The sequence below is a fragment of the Battus philenor genome, unplaced genomic scaffold, assembly GCF_028537555.1.
Source record: "Battus philenor isolate CCGP_79_NKW_IND1 unplaced genomic scaffold, ilBatPhil1.0.hap1 SCAF_21, whole genome shotgun sequence".
NCBI lineage: Eukaryota > Metazoa > Arthropoda > Insecta > Lepidoptera > Papilionidae > Battus > Battus philenor.
In genome coordinates, this window is record NW_027181684.1 from 13,112,071 (window position 1) to 13,125,861 (window position 13,791).

Here is a 13,791-nt window from a genome sequence, read left to right on the forward strand (position 1 = left end):
TCTTAATAACCAAACATTCGTTTGATTTAAGAAAAAGCGCCAGCTACACGCGAGTGGGGGTGGCGAATTATATTCGCATGCTATGTGTTAATAGGCTCCTGAAAAAAAATGTGCAAGATGAATCATTTAGTATGTTTTACAGCCATTCAAGCATATTTATCTCGTGAATATTTACAAAAATTGAATTTGGTGCGTTCTTTAAGTATTTAAACTAAACCAGAGTTCCCCAAACTTTTTTGCGTCGTAGACCCCTTGCCATGTTTTATCGTGTTGGGTAGACCCTTACTTACCTGATATTGATTTCCGTTAAATTTCTAACTATAGTGAAGTTAAGTGTTAAAAACTAAAGTAAAAACACATGTTAATTCATACATTTATTAGGTTTTAACAAGTTCAAAATGTATTGCGATCACAAAGCGAATACCAACATCCTACAACTTACACAATTTTATAAACATTTATAATAATTTTTTTACTTCATAGGTACTTTTATAAATAATGTAAATGTTTTGATATTATAAGATAGTATGATGTAAGTAAATAGGTACCATTAGTGTATGTGTTGAAATCCACTATCGTGGACGCCCCATTTTCATTTCATGGACCCCCAAATTTTTTTTTCGCTGACGTAGACCCTTGCTGGTTGTCATAGACCCCTAGGGACTAGACCCTATATCGACATAGACCACTTTGGGAATCACTGAACTAAACGAAGGTAAGACTTAATAATTTCACTCACATTTAATTCACCACTTGCCTATCCATACCGCGTCAACCAGCTCGTGGTCGTCCCTCAAGAGCCTTCCGACTCCAAAGTGCCAAGGAACCCTGCCTTTTCCACTAAGTTACATTATGATCGTTATTTAACATTCAATTGTTAATAAATTTGTTATTCTTATTACTTAACTTTATAAGACGTCAAACTTTCAAATAAACTAAACGAATATAGTATCGGGAACCCATGAATAAAACATATTTTTAAACAAACCACCAACCCTATATCCATCGACGCGTAATTCAATTGTGTTATATGAAATCGTCTCTATTTTTATTCAATTAAGGTTCACTTTGGCATCGGCTTGTTGTAAATGAGATTTATGAAAATTTTATACGGCTTGAAAGTTTCGAACCTCCTTCAATTTTTCTTACAACAACATTTCATCTTTTAGATACGAATTTAATTATTTACAACTCTCACGGAGTTTATTGTTAGGGTTGAGTGAAACTTTTTTTATTTTTTTCTTAAAATATATTCATCATTTGAAACACAGACGACGGTAACCTAGTTGAAAATCTACGGACTACTACATGAAATCCACGTAAGTATATAAATCAATATGTATATATTTAATGGAATCGGGCGTTACCTCGCGGAAGTCCATCCTGAGTAAGAAAAGGACCAATATCTAGCCACTTCCGCACATGCAGTGGTAGTCGTGCAATAAAGTGCACCGCCCGCTTAGTGACTCTGTGTTTGGCTCTAATCGGTGTAACATAACTCCTGAAGATGCCCCGTGGAGGGGTGAAACACGTGTTGAGTAATTTGGCGATGGCGGTTGTGTGATTCGCATTGTTTGCCGCATACGCATTTATCAGCGGGCTGGCGGGCGGTGCACTTTATTGCACGACTACCACTGCATGTGCGGAAGTGGCTAGATACTGGTCCTTTTCTTACTCAATATGTATATTCATAAGTCACTAACGTTGACTAGACCCCAGTCGCGGGCTGTTATAAGTAGCACCCATGAACAAATCAGATCTTCGCTTGGAGCATCACGTAGCTCTTATCTATTGTACCGGGAAAAAAAGCTGTCGATCCATATTCGCACACGAATCTTCGGCTTTTAATATGTTTCGATTAAAAAATGCGTTGTTCAAATACGTTACTATGATTAAAACCCGCATAAATAACAAACGTAGCGCTGTTCTTTGTACCCATGTTTTTAAGAATTTGAATTTAAAATTTGAATTGATCTACCGGACACCCTATATGCGTGAAAACTTTTTATTGTTGTAAAATAATAACTAAACTAAATATAAAACAAATATCACTGTACATACAGGCTATCACTATAAACAAAACTTTAAACTTTCAATAGGGTTCATAAAAGTTGTAGTTGTTGTGTTGTAATCACTATCCAAAACTACAGCTTAAAAATAAATTGGTTTTACTGTCACATTAAGGAAACTTTAGTGATTAGTCTGAAGAATGTATTTTTATTAATTAAAAAAATTCTATATCAAAACCAATTAAATAAGGTTTATGTCTTTATCAGTTCAACTTTGAGAAAAAGAAAAACAAGGTGACTAGTGGAGTCTGTTGTTACATGAAAATCTAAATAGAATACTTTAATAAAAATATTAAATTTAAACTTCTTAAATTATATAAAACTAAAATAAATAGATTTTAGTATTTTACGAAATAGTTTTTTTAAGAATTTTTTTAAGACGCAGATTAAATTGATTTAAATTATTTTTATATACAGATGTATTTAAATGTAATACAAGGTTAAATATACAATTTTGTACACCGAAATATAAATCTAAATATAGCAATAACATATATTGTTATCATCTTATTATAGAACTCGCAACGTTCATGCTCCATAGTGCTGGCCTGTACAGTCGCATTACTTTTATGTAAAATCATTCTTGGATGTTCAAATTTTGAACGCCGATTTGAATTCGACCGCCATCAGAGATATTGTCTCTGCTGTTACGTAAGAGTCCTGTAAAGACTCTTTTTGCATATGTGAATACATCTTCGATCACACTTTCTTATAATCTTGTAGGGGTAGTCTCTAGTAGAGGACCTACCCACGCTGCCTCCACTGGCTTGTGGTCACCAAACGAGAACCTTTCGTCTCCATTGACCGTCGCTTGTATCGCCATCGAGTGATATGCCAATAATGCAAAGCTTTTATGACCGACTAGTTATACCCGGCGACTATGTCCACGTGGAATTTAATAAAAAAATGTTTACTTTATTATTTCCTTTTTACGCGAGCCAGACAAGAATTCACATAAATTCTTATGTCATCGTTCGTTCGCTATTTTCGTTTCAATTTGAATCAGCACGAAATGTCACGGTAATATTTCTGTTTAAAAAATGGTCATACCAACTTAAAAACCTTTGTGGGCTCATGTACAATAACTTTGCTAAATATCATCACACGATTAAATGCATAGTTTGCATTTCTATAAAGGACATACAGATAAACATTTATTTTTGTATATATGATGAAGATGATCTTATGATAATACTAATTAAGCATATCATTTAAAAAGTTACGATCGTACAAAAGCTCATACTAAAAGCTCCTAAAGTTTTACGATTTTCAAACGGCGCCCTCGACTGGGAACCGTAAATTTTATTAACGATACTAAAATAGTTCTATCTGAACAGGCAAAACGAAATCATCCCGGAAACCGAGGCGAAAGAAAGAAGCAAAAAAAAACAAAGAAACGTTGGAGTGGCGAATAAAATTCCGTGTAAACCTCACTCCGGGGCCCATAAAGGGCCACATCAAAATTCACTTTCCCAGCAGTGGAGGCAATAAAGCCAGCTCTGCCGCCGCGATAAATAAAATCTATGCAAACCGGTGCGTTTGTACTAACCGTGCCTTTGAGTGCGACGTTTCACTAAACATTTTGAGCTATTTGAACTATATTTAGGTTAGAAATCCCAAAACTACTCCAAACGTATATTTATATTGTCTTACAATATAAATTACACACGGGGCACGGGGGGTTCTCTGAGTACCTCCATAGGTTCAAGCTCAAGGAGGACCCCTCGTGCTTCTGTGAACCGGGCGTGGACCAGCATTCGGGGGACTCCAGTTAGGCATCAACAAACAAAAACAAAAACAAAAAGATATGTAAAAATAAATAATATTAAACTGTGATAAAGATAAAGATAAAAATTTGATACAACAAAAATAGAAATTAAGAAAATGTTAAATGAAAAGAGGATGAAAGAATGGTAAAACAGAGCAAAAGGGAAAGAAAGCAGAACTGTGGTATAAAAGAACAGAATGAAAGATTATATGAAGAATGAAAGAGAAGAGAATGAAAATAAAATAATTAAGTGAATAAATTAAATGCTAATAAAGTCCCTATCCCACCATAAATAGGGGTACGAGAGGCCCCCCAAAGGCGGGGGTCATTAAAAAAAAATATGAATGCTCGCAATTTTCTTCGAGGATACAGTAAATCGTAAATCGTTATAGCATTAATATTAACTATAAACATTAATACTAATGGTACAACTAAATTGAGAACATATTTAACAAGTTAAAAAATCTGATCACTCGTCACCTGGTCACACGCGATCCTGCTCGAAACACCAACATAGTGATAATATATCATATCCTTTGTTTCGCAGATTATACGCGAAGTACTCGACACGCAAATTGGGTGTGAGCTTTTTTAGTGAAGCTTTTGCACATGGCCACTAAATTCAAAAGCATTATTAGCGCTTCCATGGGAACTTTATTAATGTTTTATTCATGAACCGAATTCGCGTTAGTATAAACTTTGACGTCTAGTATCCGGGCACGTCCGCTTGGTACAGTTCGGTGCAGTTCGACTGCGCCTTCAATTGTACATCGAAAAAGTTTTTCCACTTACGATACGAATTTAAAATAATTTTTATGAATTATTTATTCAATGGTTATTATATAGGGTGGGTCAAAAATTTTTGCAAATAGCAACACTTGATTTCTCCAAAACCGTAAGAGTAAGGGGCCAACGGCGAGACGGAGCACATCTCGACGATGTAATTTTTAAAAAATAAATTTTAATAAATGATAATTACGGTAAATGAATCATAAACAAAATAGCATTTGTACTTTTATTTCTACACATGTTTCAAAATTGCAAAAATTTGTGGCCCACCCTATATATATAAATCAGAATTTCATTTTTGACTCAGGATGGTAGGTACTGATCATTGGTATCGGTTCCTTAGTGACCATTTGGCTCATTTCAGACGTTAGACATGTTCTATTGGCAATGTGGCTCACTCGTCACGTCACGTCAGACATGTTCCTGTGTCTGGTTTGGTCTGGTATGGTAATGTCACCAGGTAGGCGAATGGGACACATGGTGGGTGATCGCGCAGGTAGGAGCTGCCGTTAGCAGTAGCTTGCTGACTGGCATCCAGTAAGTTAACAGATCGGGTACTTGTCTGCTCAGCAATAGGTATATGCTAGATAATACCGATAATAATAATACCAATCGTGGCCGGGTTTAGTAAGCTAGATCCTGTGATGGGAACGCCGGTACCATATCCTGATAATATGGGAGGCAGCTCACATCTCGTCTCGAGCGACGATTGAATCATATGTGCGTTTTTAGAGACGAACGAGAAGTAAGATTGCCTTACAACTCCATCACATGCTTGATGACTTAGATAGTACTTACGCTCACGGAGCAATCAACTTAAATATTGCCACTCTTAGAGATAACAGAAGCAAGACTTACCGCATATAGGTACCTGTCCTCGTACAGGAGTACTGTACCAACTGATACAACCTTACGGTTGGAAACTTTCGAGACAGTAAGAAAAGGACCAATATTTAGCCACTTCCGCACATGCAGTGGTAGTCGTGCAATGAAATGCACCGCCCGCCAGTCCGCTGATAAATGCGTATGCGGCAAACAATGCGAATCACATAACCGCAACCACCAAATTACTCAACACGTGTTTCACCCCTCCACGGGGCATCTTCAGGAGTTATGTTACACCGATTAGTGCCAAACACAGAGACTCTGTGCGTTTGGCTTTGCTGGCAGGCGGTGCACTTTGTTGCACGACTACCTCTGCATGTGCGGAAGTGGCTAAATATTGGTCCTTTTCTTACTTAGGATGGACTTCCGCGTGGTAACGCCTGATTCCATTAAATATTTCCAGACAGTGTAATTAACAAAATAGAGAATGGGTTAGAGAGGGTTTCTGTGTTCACCAGCTAAAATTGTATCTCTAACCATGAGATGATGACTCCACCTGTGTCTCTGTGATTTAATCCATAGATGCTTATTGAAATGCATAGATCACCCTCATAGATATATGGAGGAATATATTACAATCCCTACTCTTGGTGGGCAGGTTGTCGACCGCTGCTATCCATCTTAATAACTTGTTTGTTAGCAATGGCAATACTTAATTATATACGATTGTATCTCATCCCAATCCTTTACCGCTGATCTGTTATTGCTCAAGTGCAAGTGAGTTCTTAAATATTATTGTTGCCCTATTTTTTGTATGAAAGAACTTTATAAACCTCGTGAATTGTTAAAGGTAATCTATTTGATCAACCAGCTAGAGGTGTTCCTTGTAAAGGCGGCTCAATAAAAATTTACGCGTGAATAACTTCACTAAAACGTAATAAAATAAATCGATAAATATTAATACCGTAACCACGGTTTTCCACGAGGCGGCAACAGGCCCCGCTGATATATATCCAGGTGGAATGGACTTTTATTGCTCCCCGGAAAACTGATGTTGTGTCTATCGGAATGTTTCGTGTCTAATGCACCAAATACGATTGCCTATATTTTATTGTTCTTCCGCCTTTTCCGTTTGTACACTCGTTTATATTATAAAAACGTGTATTTAAATAAACATTCATTGTTTTTCGACTTCAAAATGAATATTATTTGCTCTTTAAGTTTATGTAAATAATACGTACAATTTTTATTTATATAAATTTTTAATACCTTTGTTTTACTTGTTCGCTTTTACATACATTTTAGATATCGAAATAATTTCATCCATAAGATGCCCACGGCTGGATATATACCACCTTTATATATAGACTATAGATTTCCAATAGGATCGTTTTAAAGCGGCCTGTTTCCAGCGTCGTCCAACGACCTTCCAAGATCATTTAAAAGTCACTTCTAAAGTCATTTGCCCGTAACCGTATCTTATTCCTAATATGTCCGCAGATGTTAATTCACGTCCGACCATACTAGCTTTTGCGGCCCGCGGGCATGAATTTATGTCCGAATGACTTGTGTTCGATTTTTGTGATTTATCTTTTTTTAATAAGATAATAAAGGCTATATTTCATCCTAGAGTAAAATTTAAAATCTATTTTTATCAATAGAAAAATGTTGTTATAAGCGTAAGTTTCCGATGTCAAGTACCGAACGCGCGATGACATAATAGCCACGAACATTACGATAACAGCTCTTTTGGCATGGGGCCGTCAAAGGGTAAACAATGGAATGCTAAAAACACATTTAAAATGTGATGTAATGCGAAAAGATCTTTGACATAAGGATTTGTCGCTACCCATCTCGAAGAATCACAACTGGACACAGGCTCCCAGAGTTGGAAATCAGTCACAAGCGGCCCTTACATGATATTCTAAACCTAGGAGATAGACGTCTTAGGCCACATGGTCTGCATAACCAATGACTTCTGGGGCTCAAGATCCTGGAGTAGACCATGGGTCGGTGCAGCGTATGGCGTCCTCTCACAAGGTGATATACAGACGAACTTGCTAAGGTTGTGCAAATAAGCTGTATGCAGGTCGTTTCTGCCTGGTGCTATTGGAAATCTTTATGGGCTTATGTCCAATAGTGATTCTTCGAGTAGGATAGTAACAACTCCTCATATGAAAGATCTTTTTGCATAACAACATACTTTAGATGTACTATATTTATTTCGTCATTTTAAATATGTCTCCATAACAACAAAGTTTGTAAATTTACGAGTCTTGTTGTAAACGAACTTTTTCTAATATTATACTGATATTTATTTTTATTAAGCATAGTAAGATTTTCTCTGTTAGAACACAAGTCGAAACCGGATATTGTTGATGATATTATGTACAAAGTAGTAGCCATTTAAACTTATGATAGCCTTATGAGAAGATTTACAAACACTCAGAGAGTATCAAAGAGGGATTTACCAGAAGCTTCGATGTAGTTTCGAATAAGAAATAAAGAGAACCGCAGGAGAATCAAGATCACCAACAAAGCTTATAGAATTGCTCATCTGTAGTGGTAGATAGCAGGACACATCGCTCATGTCATCCATGGAACCGAAAGGTTCGTGGGTAGATCCGTCGCTAGGTGAAACGACGACATAATTCAAGTCACGGGAGGTTCCTGGATATTGGTCACGCAACGCCGGTCATCGAGGTTGTTTTTGGGAGAAGCCTATAAGCAAGCGTGTTGTGTTTGATACAAGTAGTGCACTTTCATTTTAAATACAGTTTTAATACGTCAAAATATTGTTTAAATCTAATATATAAAATTTCCATGTCACAATGTTAGTTACGGTACTCCTCCGGCTTGACCGATTTTTACCAAATTTTATATGCGTATTCAGTAGATCTAAGAATCGGCTACGATCTATTTTCCATACCCCTAAGTGATAAGGGTTGTTCACCCATAAAATTTTTTAAAAAAATTTTTACTAAATTTTTGTTATTATTTTCTTATGGTACAACATACAAAAATACATACCAACCCTAAATTTTCACTCCTCTATGATCAACCCTTATTTTTATTTGTAAATTAAAAACATTATTTTTTTTTTGCAAACAAAGTTTGCGGGATCAGCTAGTTATAATATAGAAAAGATAGCATCTAAAATATGTAACATATTAGAAGCATGATAGATCATCTTCTAGGAACGGCTTCGAAGTGAATTCTCGTGGATATTTCACTGACTCAAAAAACTTCGCTTCAAAATTCAACAGGGGGAACCCCCGCGACGCAAACGGTGACATATTAAACGTATGCGAGATTGGGGGACGGCATGAGCGGTGAATACTAAAACGAAACATGAGACAGTAATTTAATCAATTCTATTTTCTTACAGGTGACGTGAATCTAGATAGACAGGTTAAAATGGATGGTATGGAAACACAAACACAAGCAATTATTTAATAACTGAAGATGTAGAACACAGTATTATAACTAATAAGAGTTATGTAGAAGATACAAAATTAAGTTGGCAGGAAGAAGAAACTTCATCAGGTACATAAACAGCAACCTCAGAAATCTTATTTTTGACTGAGATATATGAAACACGTACACAAATACGTCATAGTATGATAACTGATAAGAGTTATGTGGAAGATAGAAAAAATATGTTGGAACGACGACGAAGCTTCATCAGGTACATAAACAGCAACCTCAGAAACCCTTATTTTTGACTAAGATATATCAGAATCATGTTCTTAATAGACAGATGCCAAGGATTACCACTACTCAGTAATATAACAAGTAGAGTAATAAGTGATGCAAAAGTAATGTCATGTTGTGAATTTGCTTTAATTTTTATAAATGACGCTCAAATGTCATTGCACTATAACATAAATGATTTAAAAATATGTAAAATTTAATTTTTATAATAAATGTAGAAAATCATGACTTTTGTAAAATTTAAGGTACGTTCACGTTATAACATTACTTTTACACCTCTCTTTATTTTTTTATGTACACAAAGCATATAGTATATACTAGTTAGATCTATGTCACAAGTAGTAAACAAGGAGTTTGGTTCTTTTGCGATTCTCCTCATTTCTTTTTCAGTCCTGCTTCGAAACTCCGGGTGTAGCACTCTCATATACTTTCTGGCAGATCTTCAACCTTCTCATAAGGCCTTCGTAAGATTAAATCAATAAAATTAAATGTATTTTAAGTGTTTGTTTGTAATATTGAAATAACCGCTTTTTTCTACATCTACATGAATATATATACATACTGGCCATACACCAAAAGCCTTTTTTTTAAAGTTTTTTTTTTCAGATTTTGTTTTTCTGTTACTTTGAAATGGCTGGACAGATTTTAGCGAGATTTATACTGCCAGGTATCTGGTGTAATAAGGAGCAACTTAGGCTAAGTTAAGTAAAAAATTTAAAAAGAAAAAAAAAACATCTTTTTTCTTTAAATTCTACGCTGATGAAATCGCAGGCAAAGCTAATTAAATTATAAGTATGTTTATCATTTTGCATTTATTAGTTACCGTATTTATTGTATATACGGTAACATCCATTAAAATATACTATATATAGTATACCTAATGCCTTCATCGAACATCTCAAAGCTCTTTGAGTTAGTGCATGCAGAGAGAACTAATTTCTAAATTGAAACGCCTGCTCCCTGAAGTTATCCTCTGAATCAAGAATCAGTTTTCAAATTCCTTCCCTCGGATGCAAGAAAATAATTTACCTCGTATACTTTAATGACGCAGTTATTTGATTTTCAACTTGCGGCAGTTTTCGCGAAAATAGAAGCGATGTTATTAAGAAACATTTATTTATTTATTTAATATTCTTCATTGTACACTATATACATTTAATAAATTTTACAATAATATACAGAAAAGTAAAATGGGCGGTCTTATCACACAAGGCAATCTCTTACAGACAACCATAGTAAGGAAAAGATAATAGTACTTATAAAGGGTAGTTCACGTGTACAAAAAAATACATATTCACAAACAATTGAACATAAATATACATAGATATACATACATACGTATATGACATATATACTTATAATAAAAAAGGTTTAATACATATTATAAATATAATAAAATAATAAATAAAATCATCTACCTGACTTCGATCAGTATTGGTTCGATCGCACTTGCCTTAGAAAGAAGCAAGAAGAAAAAGAAATGAACTAAGATGAATAATGAACTAACTAAACATTATACACAATATTTATTTTTACATTACAGAATATTATATTATGAAGGAAAACTTATCATCATATCGGCCGATAGATATTCGCTGATTTCCCAAGGCATAGAACTTGCGAAAAAAAAATTACAATACAGAACGACTTTTTGAATTTCGAATGTTATAAATTTATTTTGTATGGTCTTTCAAGAGCGTCGTAAAGGAGAGAGAAAGGATATCTGAGATCCCCATCAGCAGTCGGAGACCTGGACGTGAGACCGCGCCTTCAACCCCCTTAGCATGGCAATGGATTCGGGTTGAACCGCTGCAAGCAAGCCCTGTTGAAACTAGGCTAGTATGCAAAGGCGTTCCCGTGGTTTCAACAAAGGGCGATCGCCAGTAGGAGTCTGGCATAACCCTTTCGTTTTCAGCGCAGGGGTAACCCATGCAGGATTTCCTCACGACTAAAAAAAGGCTCAATAACTTTTGTTAGTATGTAGTTTGCCGGCGCATATGTTACAATTGTAGCAAGTTTACTCATGTACCCAATGTATAGGGTGGGTCATAAATTTTTGCACTTTTGAAACATGTGTAGAAATAAAAGTACAAATGCTATTTTGTTTATGATTTATTTAACGTAATTATCATTTATTAAAATTTATTTTTTTTTAAATTACATCGTCGAGATGTGCTCCGTCTCGCCGTTGGTACTCCCACGGTTACTCTCACGGTTTTGGAGAAATCAAGTGTTGCTATTTGCAAAAATTTTTGGCCCACTTTATAGAAAAGGAACATTAACAATAACCAACAGCACGCATAAGTTATTTGTTGAAGAATTAAACATTTCAATGGTATTTATTGCGTAGTATGCGCACTTTATTTAATTGGAGCCTCAGAATTTGAGATGCCCCCCTGTACGAAGTTTGCGGTCTAACTGGCTCTCGTCCAAACCTCATGAACTGGAGCGCCGGCGTGCAATATACCCTCCGTTTGTGCTCCGCCGCAAATAATTTAAAATTAAAATATCCTCACTTTGAATTTTAAAAACTATGCATTAATGTAACAGTTGTATATACGATATGTCTTGATTTAGAAGAGACGAAATTCTTAATTTTAATTTTTAAAATGGTTTATACAATATATTGGATATTTTTTAGTACTCCTAAATTTAAAATCAAATTCTTAATATTTTTATTTGGGTAAGTATTTACACGCACTTTTGAACTGTCAATTATTTTTAAAATATAATAAAAACGTAAACGTAATCAGTTCCACATAGCTCGAAGTATTGTTCTGTAGTGTTTTTTTTTTGCAATGACCTCCGCTATTGGGGACCTCTCGTGCAATACCTGTCTTAGATTCATAGGGACAGTTTATTACTGAATAATTTATTCTTCTTTTCTTCTTATTATTTCCTCACTCTTCTTTTGTCCATTACAATATCTCTCACTCGTTCCACTTTTTTTTCATTCATTCGCCTTTTTTTTCACCATTTCCTCAATTACCAATTTTCTTAATAGTTTTTATTTTTACATCTTATTTCTGTAACACATTTTTTTTCATTAGTTTTCTATCATAACTATTTTCCTTTACCTTTACAAATATTGTTAAATTCTGTTACCCCTGAAGCTGGGCGGGGCACATCGCTAATGCAACCGATGGCAGTTGTGGCAGAAAGGTTCTCTGGTGGCTACCGCAAGCCAGCAGATTTGGCATGGGTATACCCTTCACTGGCAATACATGGGGATATTTGGGGAGGCCTATTCCCTGCAGTAGGCATCTGTCAGCTGAAAATAAGAAGAAGACAGTCCGTGATAAAGTTATCACGTGTTCGGAAGGCTGATCTGAGAAAAGTCCACTACAAACTCATTGGTTGCATACATTATAATATAAACCATGTAAATGAGTCAACAAACCAAGTTCCAAACATTTCGATAAACTAAAAACTCATTAATGCTATAATAAGATTTATTTAATAATATACTTTTAATTTTAGATTTAAAACTAAGAAACGTAAGGTCTAAGACATGGTTGCACAGACCGCGGCCCGCCGGTCGAATACTGGTGGCCCGCCGACAGCAAAAATAATACTATTGTACATTCGAAAAATATTGAATTCTATTCCAGAATAAAACCAAAAAATTAAATTACCTATACTTCTGGCGGCCGACCCGCCATCAGTTCATGATTTGCCCGAGTGGCCCCTAGTCTTAATAAGTCTGTGCAATCATGGTCTAAAATATCTTGTGGAACCCTATTATATATGAGTACAAACTCATGAAGTATTTTGTAACTTTACATATTATATTGACAAGGTATTGTTATCGCAACTCTTAGATAGTGATATCATGTACTTTAATTAATTATTTTGGTTATAATCTATACACAATTTTTTAAACAGTTTTGTTAAAGTAAAGATTTTTTTTCATTTTTTTTTCATATGTATAGGCTACAATATTTAATTAATTTATAATAATTTATTTTTAATAATTATTTTTTATCATTGCCTATAAATATTAATCAAAGATAATCAGAAAACTTTAAACACAAATTTAATTATAAATAGTAAATATTATAATTATAAATAGTAAATACAAATTTAAAACTATTTTAATGAAAACTATTAATTCTGTCAAAGTGTCTCAAACAAGGTGTGTAACTTTGCTATAAAGTTGAAATTTTGATAATTCATTAATTTATATTAAATTCAGTAAATATTATTTTAGAACTACATTCGCTACAAGCTTAGAACACACATTAATCTAATTATACATCATTTTTTTATCATTTCAGGTTTAAGTTTTCCATTGCTGCACATAGGCTTTTCACATAGCGCGCAGAACATATGATCACTCGTGCTTTGCACCAAAGACCGTTTACCCACAAATTGGATAGACCTTAAGGTCGCCGGGAGACGCTGAATACAGGCAGTTTCAAGAGGGTTCAATTTTTTTGCCCTGTTTTTGGGGGTCTCTCGTACTCCCCTACCGTGTGTGATCAGAGATTATATAACAATAATAGTTTTTTTTAAGTTATATTTTATTTTACATCCTTGTTAATGTTCACCATTCATTCTTCGTTCCTAACTTCACATTATTTTTCATTACTCCCCATTCTTCTTAATACATACATCGCCTCACTT